General features: G+C 40.8%; 1 protein-coding gene across 2 annotated transcripts in view; it reads left to right on the forward strand.

Annotated features, from left to right (window-relative positions):
• The first annotated feature begins 4,652 nt into the window (after positions 1-4,652).
• The window catches only part of LOC115151995 (talin-2-like), a 134,380-nt gene continuing 124,182 nt past the window's right edge, over positions 4,653-14,850 (forward strand). For both annotated transcript variants that reach the window (XM_029696405.1, XM_029696406.1), the window contains exon 1: positions 4,653-4,745. The gene's annotated coding sequence lies outside the window, so the exon portion shown is untranslated. The remainder of the gene's footprint in view (positions 4,746-14,850) is intronic.

The following is a 14,850-nucleotide window of genomic DNA, read 5'->3' on the forward strand; positions in this document are numbered from 1 at the left end:
ACAACAGTAGGGGGAAAGGCCAACTGAACTACTTTCAAATTGAACACATGTATTTGACCAAAGGAATACATGTTAATTGTTTGTTTGATTTCCATTTATGGAGATGAGCGAGGAAATGTAACTTTGGGTTGTTCACACAAATAAAGTGAAATTGTAAGATTATGGCTGAGGCCTTTTGGTGAATTTTGTTGAATAGAATAGGAGTCAAACCTCTCTACATCAATGAATTACAGGAATAAACTATTGCTTGCTTAAGACACTTTAATATTTGCTTGATTTATTATTGACGTCAATACCAGGTCATTAAGTCAAGTGAATCTTTGTCCATTTATGTTGCTGAGAATATTTGTTAAATCCACATACGTGTCCCTTTCATATCAATACTAAAGAACTGAGTCACTATAAAAATAGCCTAAGTGTATAGATGTTGCAAAGCCACACACTGAAATCACAATATCCGACAGGTTTGTTTGTCATCCTCTTAGCGATTTTGAATGCAACACACTATCATTTCAAATCACATGAATACTCAATACCTGCTATAAGTATTTTCTATACAGGTCACAACCTTACTGTAGCCCATGTATTTGTATTTTTTTTAAATTAAATGTAACCTTTATTTAACTAGGCAAGTCACTTAATTAAGAACAAATGCTTATTTACAATAACAGCCTACTCCGGCCAAACCTGGACGACGCTGGGCAAATTTTGCACCGCCCTATGGGACTCCCAATCACAGCCAGATGTGATACAATCTGGATTTGAACCTTGCACTGAGATGCAGTGGCTTAGACCGCTGCGCCACTCAGGAGCCCAGTATAATGACTGTGATATTGACATGAAGATTACAACAGTTATAACTGGACTTGTTGAGCAACTCCAAAACACGATGCTACTTTGAAGACAAAACAGATCACGTTCTCACATTATTTTAGACACTTTGAAATTAAAACAGAAGTCTAACAGGTCTACACAATGCAACCTGTCTTAATTCATGCCAGAGGTACCCTCTTGTGGTAGGAGAAGGATCAGCTTTTCTGCCATAAAAACTATTCTATTTTGGACAGTAAAAGAAGATGAGAGCCAGTGGAGCAGCATGGACACCTCCAATACTTTACCCATAGAGATCACGGATCATTCAATTCTTATTAAAACCATGTCAAACCTCAAAAGGCATGGTGTTAAATGGTAAATTTACATTGTGTAGGTTGATTAGTATACAGTATAAAGCTACAGTACAGCTTGGATATTCCCTTTGACTTTCCTCTCTGGGTTTCCTTAGAAAAAGCTCAGTTCTCTAATGGCCAAAGTTCAAGTGGAGTAGCTTAGTAACTCTGTGCAACCACACCATTAGACAGATGGTGGGATCATACCTAATGCTATCTTAAGAGATAAAATGTAAAGTTCTTAGAAATGTTGTTTTTAAAGGTCCAAACTTATTGTGGTTTCGTCAGCTGCACCTTTTACACGGATTGCAGACAGCGGAGAAAAAGGGGAGAGTGTTTCAAGATCAAATCAAGTCAACATCCCTTATGATCTATTCAGATTTGCTTTTGGGTTTCAAAGCCTATACTTTTTATCGTCTCATCCTATTCGATCAAAACATTTTTTTTAAACGAATCCGATTCATAACTCACTTAAATGTTATCTTTTTAGCTAAACTAAGGTGAATGAGGGTTTTTTGCCTCAGAAACTGAAGTGTGATACCAGTTGTCTTATTAACTTAACCAAATGTATGTGACCCTTGCCCCAGTGAGCTGGATCTGGCAGCAATAATCATCCGGTGCTGCCATGTAATGATGTACATGTGTTTGAGGGTCACCTCAAAATATAACCTGTTTTCCCTCTAAAAGTAATACTATGCCCTTTCATTCCAAACAGGGGGTCACATTCTGTAGGATAATGTATTCCCCCTTCAGAGTATGTAACAGGCTTTCAGTCACCAGGCTGTCTGCGTGTTCATTCACTGCAGCCAACAGATGGCAGCATCTAGCTAGGTAGAAAACATACATTTGTCTTAAATTTGTCTCACACAGATCTGATCTGTGTGAGCCCTATGTAGAATGATGGAAACCTCTACCTGGCCTACCTGAGGAAGTATTACTATATCAGGGATACTGTTCTTTCATATCCTGAAGGGACGCTACAATGCGTCACATAGAAGGGGCCAATATGGGGTGTTCTGTAACCAGGCCTCATCACAGCTCTCCACTAACACGAAGATCCACATCCTCAACACAAATGTGACGCGACCCCTGAACAACCACACAACCCTTAATCAATAAACTACAAGTCTTCATCGACAACTGCCTACGTTATGTACGGAGGATATAATGGCCATTTAAAATAGACACATACTCATGAAAAACACAATGGACATACAGTAACTGGACTACTACAACCCACAAGGAAAGAGAAAGCAGGGAAGGCTAAAAACCAATTGGAGACACTTCACTACAAGAACTGAGTAAAGCGGGCAAAAGCCCTTGCACAAAACAGAAATTGACTTACAAACAAATATATTAGGCCACCAGCTACATTATCCTGTCACCAGCCACATCATCATGATATGGGGATGCGGCCGGTGACACTTTGCTTCTTGAAAGTCCAATATCTTGAAAACTTGACGTCTGGCATGCAAAACATTTTGGGACTTTATCAACAGTGGACTAATAAATAAAATACCAAAAGGTAGTTTTTGAGTGGATTTTCCCTTTAACTCTGTCTGAAGAACATTTCAAACTCCTGGTTACTTCTGGATCGGAACAGCTATTCATCCCAACGCGCACTGCCAAAGGGCGTCCTAACCACAGGTGCTCACTGTTATTGATTGGTGTGACGTCATTGGAGAACGTCACTTCGCCTAATATTAAATTATGTTTATTATTGGGTGTGCGTTAATAGATATGAATACTGAAGGCCTAAATAATTACTGGAAATATTTTGAGATGATTCAAGTTTATTATAAAGGGTTTATCATTATAGGCTAGCCTACTTACCTGTTGTGAGGTTGAAGAAAATGTAGCCATGTTATTTGATCGGACGGCATTGCCCAAGGAAGGGATATGCAGCTTCCCTTTTGTGTTGCAGTCTGCTATAGTTTCTGTAACAGAGAGGGGCTATAGCCCTAATGTAGCTCACAGCTGTGAGCTGTGCCATGACGCTTAGCCATTTGTATTGCGCTGTTTAAGTATCTTAAAATGTTTATACAACTAATGTTGATAATGTTTTGTACACTCAGTGTATATTATGGTGTGTATAGACATTATGGGCAGTATATGAATAGAAAAGGTGTGTACAGCAGTAGTTATATAGGATAGGCCTTGACTAGAATACAGTACATACAGTACATGTGAAGGGGTAAAACAGTAGGTCAACATTATTAAAATGACCAGTATTCAATGACGATGTACATAGGGCAACAGTCTCTAAGGTGCAGGGTTGAGTACCAGTTGGTAACCGGCTAGTAACTGTGAATAAAGTTCAGGGCAGGGCACTGGGCGGAGGCCTGCTAGTGATGACTGTTTAACAGTCATGGCCTGGAGATAGAAGCTGTTTTTCAGTCTCTCTGTCCCAGCTTTGATGCACCTGTACTGTCTGCGCCTTATAGATGGTAGAGCGGTGAACAGGCTGTGGGGGGCCAAGCCAAATTTCTTCAGCCTCCTGAGGTTGAAGAGGTGCTATTGTGCCTTCTTCACCACACTGTCTGCGTGGATGGTTGTTGAGTCAATTAGACCATGCCAATTTGAAGCTTATCTTATTTCAAGCTTATCATGTTATTTCAGAATATTTTGCCAAGGTAGCTGGCTAACTCCTTGATCCTGCTTTGTAGTTTACCCCTCTGGACTCTGTCACCGTAAATAAACCATTAGGCCCCTATGCAATTGAAGATGTTGTAAGCCTGCGTTCCTACATCTTCCTTGGCTACCCTGGGCCCCCTATTGTTTTACATAATAACAAGGCTCATACAATACAATTCCTGTTACAACATTACTATACAGGTAAGCTATAGCACAACACACTGCAAAGTGTTTATTATAGTTACCTGCTGGAGTTTTGGGCAACTGTCTAAACATATTGTCGGTCTATTGTAGAGTGGGCCAGAGTTTACAAAATGGAGTGCAATCATAAGTTGCTTTACCATTTCCATGTCAGATTCATTACAGCAGACATTTAAATAATATGATATGAGCAATGGTTTCTCTAAATAAATCAAATTACGTTTTGTGCTTCATGTATGCCTAAGCTAATGAAGACACATATTTACTAATAGAATGCTAAATGACTCCAACCAACGCTACATTAGCCCATTACCAGGGAGTGTTTTCATTATGTTTCAAATGCATTATGTTTCAAATTCCATCCATTTGAGAGGACACACATGCATCATGCTTGCACATAATCCCCCCTCTCTCTTTCTCACCTACTCATTCTCCCTCCATCCATCCCTCACACACACACACACACACACACACACACACACGCATTGCATTACTGTATAAGTAGTGCTGCTGAAGATGCGCCAAGTGCTTCGGTGTTCATACATACTGCTACAATTGTCAACCTACTTTATGGTAAAGAGAGGCTGGATCCAAACGTATGGAGCGCGAGTGTGTGACGCGCTTCCTCTTTTCTGCGCACAGAAGTAGGAGGGGCTTGATACCGTGGAGGCAGGACTCCTGCTGCACAGTGTGCGTGTGTACATCCAATTCAGCTCGAACGCACTAACGAGTGACAGATTTCAGGTAGGATTTAACGTTCTTTTATCGTTCTAACGTGTTTTAACACTGACGTTTTAGGTTGGTATGTATACTGGCCAACTGGGCTGTATGGTAACCTATGTCATTACGGTATTTGATTCGAGCGCTCTAATGCATTACACATAATGAAAACCAATGTTCAGTCGTTCTGATTCAGACTCAGAACTGACTTTTAATTTATCTTTATGGGTGTCGCATAAATTCAATATTTAACCAGTTTTATTTTTGACTAGGGTATGTTGCAATTTCATGTGACGTTTGCCCATAATTGCATCATTGATGATTGTTGATATAATTGCACCTGACACTGCAAACATGTAGGCTATTTAATGTGACAATCATACAACTTCATTAAACGTAAGTGGCAATCCTGAGTAAATGTGGACTAGTTTCCTGAGCCTCGTGCTAATGGAAAAACATTCAGTCCAGTCTCCAGTGCTGTTATCGGAAGGATGTGCGAATTTAAGAGACAATCCCGTATTGGTGTTACTAACGTTTTGGTTTTCTGTAGGCTACTTTGAAGGTTCCATAGTCAGTGCTGTCATCGCTAGTGTGAATTTGCCGCCATATCTTAATGGTAGTTTATGTCTGAAACCTATCAATGCCATGTTATCAAAACTAACCGGTAATATTATTACTGTAACCCAATACACCACTAGGCTGCTCTACTACTAGTTTACGTCAAGACAAAACTAAATCAGATTATGATATTAGGCTGTAACCCAATAAATCGTGTCCATAGGCGTATCAGTGGTTAAAATAAGAACCTGATTAATTCTTTTGTATCAAGGTTGAGTGTTTTCCTGTAGCCTACATGTAGTTGGATTGCAGGATGACTATAAACAACGAGCCTCCCACTCATAGCATAAATTTAGCAGTTTACATCAGTAGCCTATGATGCTGATGCTGTGTCCATGTCAGAAGCAGAAGACAGGTTGCGATTACTGCTACTCCTGCCTTCTTGTTCGTGTATTTCCAGACCCGAGTTGCGCCCATATTTGGTATCAGAAGGCTACAGATTAAGAGATTTTAAACCATAGTGTCCAAAGGTGCATTCCAGGATAGTCATAAATAATAGGTCCACATTTACCAATCAGGGATCCTATTTACATTTCTGTAGATCAAACCATTTGGGCTAGTACGAATACCCATATTAGCATGCTTCATATATCAAGATGTGAAATTGATAATAGAGGCACAACATAGACACAAAATAAAGGAAATATCTTGGTAGCCTATAAGTGTGATATCTAGTGCTCAGCTTTTGTCAAACTGCTACATAGTTGATATGCCTAAGGGCATTCTGCTCCACAGTAAGCTTCCTTGTTAGCTATATGTGGACCATTAATGTGACAGGTTTCCCACCAGTCTGACAAGCTGAATTCCAAATTGACCCTTAACCCTTACCCCCCAGGCACTCTTGTAGATCTGAAAGGAATGCTTATGTGTAATGTCAAGTTTTTAACATATTGCTTAAAGCTATCCAGCCCTTTCAGAGCTACGTAAGTGCCTCAGGGGTAGGGGATGGGGGTTTAATTAGGCCTAGACTAAAATGTCTAAAGTACAACATCTTTGGCCTTATCAATCACATAGACATTCCATGCAGATTCTTTGCCTGCCCACTCCCCATGTCAGTTGGCAGTGTGCCTTCCCATGAGTCAGCTGTCCATCTCTGCATTGCCACTGGAGGAGCTGGAACACAAGTCCTCTATAATGTATGTCAGTCACTATTGGTGGCTAGAGGAAGGGCTCTCTGAAGATCACATTGACATGATGTGCCAAGAAAGATACACTTGAGACTGTAGGCTGCTGGAAAGGGTTGAAGAATTGTTCACATCTTTTTGCAAAGGGATTGTGCTGGATGGGTCAGTTGATGAGTGTGTTTTAATTTCACCCTAGCCACTAAACTGATGTGTGCCATAATCAGACTTAAAATACACTAGGACTTTGCATAGAGTAATGATATCTGAATGTCATATACTCTTTGAAGAATATGATATTGAAGGAAAGGGTATGTCTAGAGTGTTCAGGTGTTATGCATAGGGATGGGCATTTGACAGCTTTTGACTGTTCGAGTACTTGAATAAAACAAATAATACATTTTTTCGAAGGCCCGCACTGGGAAAAAATCTGTGCGCATTTGTCTACACTCAGTTGACAGTTTATTAGGTACACCCATCTAGTACCGGGTCGGATTCCCCTTTGCCTCAAGAACAGCCTGAATTCTTTGTGGCATGGAAGCATTGCTCAATTGGTATCAAGGGACCTAACGTGTGCCAGAAAAACATTCCCTACACCATTACACCACCACAACCAGCCTGTACCGTTGACACCAGGCAGGATGGGGCCATGGACTCATGCTGCGTACACCAAATCCTGACTCTGCCATCAGCATAACTCAACATGAACCGGGATTAATCGGACGAGGCAATGTTTTTTTCTACTCTTCAATTGTCCAGTGTTGGTGATCATGTGCCGACTGGAGCTGCTTCTTCTTGTTTATAGCTGATAGGACTGGAACCTGGTGTGGTCGTCTGCTGCAATAGCCCATCCGTGACAAGGACAGACGAGTTGTGATTTCCGAGAAGCTGTTCTGCACACCGCTGTTGTACTACGTCGTTATTTGCCTGATTGTGGCCATCTGTTAGCTTGCACTATTCTTGACATTCTCCTTTGACCTCTCATCAACGAACTGTTTTCGCCCACAGGACTGCTGCTGGCTGGCTGTTTTTTGTTTGTCACACCATTCTTAGTAAACCCTAGACACTGTCGTGCGTGAAAACCCAGGAGGGTTGCCGTTTCTGAGATACTAGAACCGGCGCGCATGGCACTGAGGATCATATCATGCTCAAAGTTGCTAAGGTCACTTGTTTTGCTCATTCTAACGTTCAATTGAACAGTAACTGAATGCCTCGATGCCTGTCTGCCTGATTTACAAGGCAAGCCACGGCCACATTACTCACTGTCTGTAGGAGAAAACCATTTTCGTGTACCCAATAAAAATAAAAGCAAGTGCCATGTAAGATGAATTTATTGAAACCTTAACATCAACTGCTTATATTATATCGTAGAACACAATCTTCAAAAAGGCAGTAACCTCGGGAGTGACGCTTGCTTGTAGAAGCCTATGGCTTTGCAATGGCCTATGGCTGTGCAATGGCAAAGCCTTGTTTTGTTAATTTAGCAGACAAGATGCTATTTTATAGTAAAAAAAACATGTAATATAACAAATTAAAATAGAACCATATATTTTTCCAAATGAAAAAGAGTTGCCAGTGCAAATTGATGCACATCTCATGCCTGGAACAGTTATTCTCAAAGAGTGATAATTTGAAACAGGGCTCAATTTGGCCAGTTGAAAGACAACGTTTTTCAGGGTTCAAACCTAAATCTGTCTTCTTTTCAATATACAGACGTTTTATTTAGTTTATTTTTCCTGTTTGGAATTTTCTAAATGGATGAAGAATTCCACATTCAACACTGCTTGGTAATTGATTGTGGTTAGTAGGCATATGCTTAATGATTCTGATGAAAATACGTTCCGTGTCTGTTTTCAGTGTGGAAGCTGTCTATGTTTAGTGGGTTATAGCCTATGCTAACCAATTCTAAATAGCAGTAACAGTTAGCAAACTAGCTTAAGTGGAAAATAGAAGGGACACAATTATTCCAAAACTGCAGCTCATTGTTGGAACACATTTTCCTACTTCAATCAACCAGTCCATGTTGAATTTGTGAAAGAACTGTCGTCAATTGTCAAGGAATGTTGCTTGTGTATCCCATCTGTTGGATACGTTTTTATAGGGATTTATTACTGTAGGCCTAGCGGGAGCTTGTGTGCGCACTCAGCACGCGTGTGTGTGGAGGGAGCGGTCAGACGCAATAGAGTGAAAGAGACATGGAGGGTAAAGGAAATTTGGGAGAAGAACGTGTGATGCTTGGCTTGGTTTCTTTTTTTGTTGTGCCCCGCAAATGCACATGTACAAATGGAACACTAGAGTCAAAGCAAATTAACATTGTCTTCAAAACAACATTTCACTTGCCTGTTTGGGCAGCCACAAAACACATTACACTAAATAGTTATACAGTATTTGAAAATGATTTGATCGCTAGTTAAAGATCGAGCTTTGACATCCATTTGAATACTCAATTTCTCATGCCCATCCCTAGTTATACATCCACACTGAACCTTTCCAGCGCTAACTCTTGGCCAGTCCATGTTCAGAGATAGTCGGACCTCCCAATGATTCTACAGTACAGAGCATCTGTGATCCATCAGTCTGTCTTGTACACAGTTATATTTAGCTCACATTATCACAAATGTCAAGCTCAGATGGAGCATGCACTTGCCAATGACAACTGATGAAATCCTATTCAATTAATCGAACATTACCTCATGGAAAACAAAGGGGAATTGTGCAGCTATTGATCCAGAGGTTACAATATCAGTAGCACTGTACCACTCTTAACTGTCTGAGGCACACAGCACATTTCCAGATCCCAACAGAGTAGTCATGTCCATGGGTCTCATTATACCCTATATTCTATCAGTTGCTGATCTAGCCAATAGCCATCACTATACAATATATAGGCCTACCTACAGTAGTAGACCACCTGGTGTTGACAATAGACAAGTGAACTAATCCTGTCTCTGTCATGTGTGCACACATCAGATTATATTCAACATGCATTGAGTGCTGTCAATACACACTGAACGCTGGTATCAGGTCATACAGTAATTACTATCAGTTTACCTCATATTGTCTTATCCCCAACTGTATCCTCATCTAGCTGGAGTACATAAACTTCAGCTATCTTTTTAATAGTTTGGACATTGCCTTTGTCTGATCACAAGCCATCCATTTAAGAGGCCATTATGAAAATGACTCTGGATTATGGGAAGTTGTTAAGATCTCTGTTATAACACACTAATTCATTCAAAAGTGCCCTCCCTGTGTAAATTATTCAATTTTATTGTGTTCTGGGGAATTACTAGTATTTGAGATCCCATATGGGACTCTGCAAAAATGGGAGACGGCACACTCCAATTACCAGTGGCCCATGCTAGATAAATATATTTTTTTCATTTTTGGCAAATTAAGGCATTTTGTGGCATGTGTTTTAGATTAACAGGTGCTACTGACAGTCTATTGAACTGTGCTACTCTCTTCATCACTCATGATCAAAGGCTTAAATAAGTCCAATTACACTGAACAGAAATCTAAACGCAACATGCAACAATTTCAAAGATTTTACTGAGTTACATATTGAAATAAATTAGGCCCTATTCTATGGATTTCACATGACTGGGAATGCAGATATGCATGTGTTTGTCACTTATACCTTAAAATAAAAAGGTAAGGGCGTGGATCAGAAAACCAGTCAGTATCTGGTGTGACCACCATTTGCCTCATGCATCGCGACACATCTCCTTCGTGTAGAGCTGATCAGGCTGAATGTGGTCCCACTCCTCTTCAATGGTTGTGTGAAATTGCTGGATATTGGTGGGAACTGGAACACTCTGTCTTTTACGAACATCGCAAACATGGTCAATGTGTGACATGTCTGGTGTGTATGCAGTTCATGGAAGAACTGGGACATTTTAAGCTTTCAGGAATTGTGTACAGCTCCATGCGACATGGGGCTGTGCATTATCATTCTGAAACATGAGGTGATGGTGGCGGATGAATGGCACGACAATGGGCCTCAGGATCCCATCACGGTATCTCTGTGCCTTCAAATTGTCATAGATACAATTCAATTGTGTTGGTTGTCCGTAGCTAATGCCTGCCCATACCATAACCCCACCGCTACCATGGGGCACTCCGCTTGCCCACACGACACCATATGTGCTGTCTGCCATCTGCCCGGTACAGTTGAAACCGAGATTCATCCGTGAAGAGTACACTTCTCCAGCGTGCCAGTTGCCATCGAAGTTTATCATTTGCCCACTGAAGTTGGTTACGATGCCAAACTGCCATCAGGTCAAGACCCTGGTGAGGAGCTTCCCCGAGACAGTTTCAGAAATGTTGTACAGATTATTCTTTGCTTGTGCAAACCCACAGTTTCATCAGCTGTCCGGATGGCTGGTCTCAGACGATCCCGCAGGTAAAGAAGCTGGATGTGGAGGTGCTGAGCTGGCATGGTTACATGTTGTCTGTGGTTGTGAGGCCAGTTGAACGTACTGCCAAATTTTCTAAAACAATGTTGGAGGTGGCTTAGGGTAGAGAAATGAACATTATTTTCTCTGGCAAAAGCTCTGGTGGACATTCCTGCAGTTAGCATGACAATTGTACGTTTCCTCAACTTTAGGTATCTGTGGCATTGTGTTGTGTGACAACTGCACATTTTAGAGTGGCCTTTTATTGTCCCCAGCTCAAGGTGCAGCTGTGTAATGATCATGCTGTTTAATACGCCTCTTGATATGTCACACCTGCCAGGTGGATGGATTATCTTGGCAAAGGAGAACTGCTCACTAACAGGGATGTAAACACATTTGTATACAACATTTGAGAGAAATAAGCTTCTTGTAGGTATGGAACATTTCTGTGATCTTTTATTTCAGCTCATGAAACATGAAACATGGGACCAACACTTAACAAATGTTAGTTTGAGGTGAAATATGTGGGATAAGACTAATGTGCTAAGATGTCGATGGGAGACTATACAATTTGTTGATATGCAAAAAAGGAATTCCAATAATGCATAAAAACAGGCAGTTGTTCTTGGTCTAGTGCCAGTGAAGAGGACAAGCTGCTGTTTACTGTGTGTGAGATTTGACCTATGTGTTTCTGCCATCCACTAGAAAGTGGTTTTCGTCCCAGCTGTTGCAGTTGCTCCATTACCAACATAACATTCCTGGACGGAATTCCCCAGGAAATGTTTAGTCGGAGGGTTGGGAAGTAAGGGGTTGGGACTGTTGGGGAAGTGAGGGTTTTGGAGTCATCAGAGAGTGTGATTGTTGAACCATATTAATGCATGATGATGAGTGTGTGGGAGCTGGAAACTGCAACACACCCTGTGCTGTACTATACTGCTGTGGCTCTTGACCCTGTATTTGTGTTCTCTGTTTACCACTGAAATAGATCTCTCCTGCTCACTGATGTCTATATGGTCCTGCACAGCAGCCTCCATAGGGCTTGCCTCATCCTCTGCTGTTTTTTTAAGGAACTCAAGGCAGATATACCGTATGTTATTCTTAAGTATTTCTAGCATGGTGGATGGGTTTTGAAATGACTAACCATGGGTACTATGAACTATCCCTTTGATTCCGTGGCAATGAAAGGCTTGGGTGTGGAGAATTGGTGGTTTATCTTATTTATTAAGTTGTTGTTGGGTTTGGTGGTTGTTTGTTGGGTGTCAGGTTAAAGGAGCAAGACATTATTAGACTTAGACAGTGAGGAAAAATACATTTTTTGGGGGGGTTTAATATGTACTGTCCACATGCCACTAGTTTTTTAGTATGGCGCATGTGGCTTGTCTCATATGAGACACTGATGGAACAACTGAATCATAGCTTTTCACTGGAGCAGCACTCTTCTTTGTGATCAAATAGCCCTTACACAGCCTGGAGGTGTGTTTTGGGTCGTTGTCCTGTTGAAAAACAAATGATAGTCACACTAAGCCCAAACCAGATGGGATGGAGAATCGCTGCAGAATGCTGTGGTAGCCATGCTGGTTAAGTGTGCCTTGAAATCTAAAATCACTGAGTGTCACCAGCAAAGCACCCCCACACCATAACACCTCCTCCTCCATTCTTAACGGTGGGAACCACACATGCAGAGATTGTCCGTTCACCTACTCTGCTTCTCACAAAGACACTGTGATTGGAACCAAAAATCTGAAATTTGGACTCATCAGACCAAAGGACAGATTTCCACTGGTCTAATGTCCATTTCTTGGCCCAAGCAAGTCTCTTCTTCTTATTGGTGTCCTTTTGTAGTGGTTTCTTTGCAGCAATTTGACCATAAAGGCCTAATTTACGCAGTCTCTTCTGAACAGTTGATGTTTAGGCTGCAGCAGAGGTAACTCTGAGTCTTCCTTTCCTGTGGCGGTCCTCATGAGTCAGTTTCATTATAGCGCTTGATGGTTTTTGCAACTGCACTTGAAGACATTTTAAAAGTTCTTGAAATGTTCTGCATTAACTGACCTCCATTTCTTAAAGTAATGGACTGTTGTTTCTCTTTGCTTATTTGAGCTGTTCTTTCCATAATATGGACTTGGTCTGGTACTGGTACTGTAAGTGCATGTGATGCCAAATAGCCTACAGTGAATTTGTCTCCCAGTGTCTGGAAAGCAGTCTGAACCAGGTTTTCTTCTAGGATTTTGCATATGCTTAGCTCTGTTCCATTTATTTTTATCTTAATTAAACTCCCTAGTTTTTGCCGACGACAAGCATACCCATAACAATACAGCCACCACCATGCTTGAAAATATGAATAGTGGTGTTACTCAATGATGTGTTGTTGGATTTACCCCAAACATATTGCTTTGTGGTAAGGACATAAAGTGAATTTATTTTCCCAATTTTTTTTTGCAGTTTTACTCTAGTGCCTTATTGCAAATAGGACGCATGTTTTGGAATATACAGGCTTCCTTCTTTTCACTCTGTCATTTAGGTTTGTATGGTATAGTAGGGTTGGGCGGTATCCAGATTTTCATATCCATGTACCTTCCTTCTCTCACACTTGGATTTACAGTATTACCGGTTTAATACACAAGGGAGCACAATTTTTTTTTTTTAAAGCCCATTGGGTGTCTATTACCAGAATGCTAACAAAATTAGCACATGTAATAGCAAATTTCCATAGAGGCTGCTAACTAAATAATCTTAAGAGCGCAAATGAAAATAAACTAATTGCAAAGACCGGCAGTCCAGCAAATAAAGTTATACATGTATAGGTAGGAGCTACCAAATGTCATGTTTTGTTCATTTGGACATTTACAAGCAAATGTGTCCGGGAGACATTGTGCATAATGGACACATTTTTGAGGCACGCTTGACTGAAGAAAGGACAGTACTGTGTAAACACTGTTTGTGTGGAGTCTGGGAGTTGCTAGGGCAACAGGCATGCCTGCTCTGCTCAGAGAAGATAGTTCTGGGCCCGTCTGCTCCTCCCCTAAGAGGAGAAAAAAATGCAAGGAAATCAAGCTGCAGTGGCAGCTGTACATATAACTCATCCAAAGGGCTTTGACTTCTCAACCATGGCAGAAAACTAACACAATATAATGCCCTGTGACCTTATTAATTCAACCGCTTACTTAGATAACTAGCATGTTAAACTTAGGGGTTGCCCTAACGCAGAATTCTTTGTTTTCACGCAGGAAAAAAGAACAAATGCATAAGAAATATCTTGCTGCATTTTGTAAACGCAAATCTAAAATGCTTCTTATTGTAATTTCTGCTCAGCATCAAACACATTTTGTGCTTCAGTTGCACTTGGATTAGAATTCACGAATGAGCCTTCTATCAAAAGACTGCGCTCTGACTGATGTGTAGCTTCTTTTCTCTGCTACTTTTCTCGGTGTAGCCAGCCTACTTCTCTCTGGTGAAATGCAAGATTAACTTTTGGCAAAACATTAGTAAATGTAGCTGATTACATTCTTTCTATAATAAACGTTAGAAATATGATGGCCATGCATATTTTTTTTGCAAAAAATACCTTGATTTTTAATTGTAAGCTCATTTGGCTGCCAGCCAAATAGTGTAGCACTTCTGTTGTCGTCTGATGACAATGAAGCTATTTTCTGTGAAGGAAAACTGTAGTTGCACGTCCCTGATCACTCTATTGAAGCAAAAAAACACTGTTGACTTTCAATATAAAACAAGACCTCTGTCAATACATAGCTAGACTCACCTGCTCCTGCTTTCTCCCGTTGTGCCATTTACAAACAAACACGTGACTGGCTCAACTGTTCTGGGGAGCTACGGTAAGATTCATAATGTAAAATAATGTGACAGGTGAAATGAAGAATGTGGTCTGCTTTATCTCCGAACATATTGCACAAGTTGACTGCAGGTATTTACTTAAAAAGTAGTATTTCCCAACCATGTCCAGGATTACACTAAAAATATGTGCTGTTGGGGGTACTC

The sequence above is a fragment of the Salmo trutta genome, chromosome 17, assembly GCF_901001165.1.
Source record: "Salmo trutta chromosome 17, fSalTru1.1, whole genome shotgun sequence".
Taxonomy (NCBI): domain Eukaryota; kingdom Metazoa; phylum Chordata; class Actinopteri; order Salmoniformes; family Salmonidae; genus Salmo; species Salmo trutta.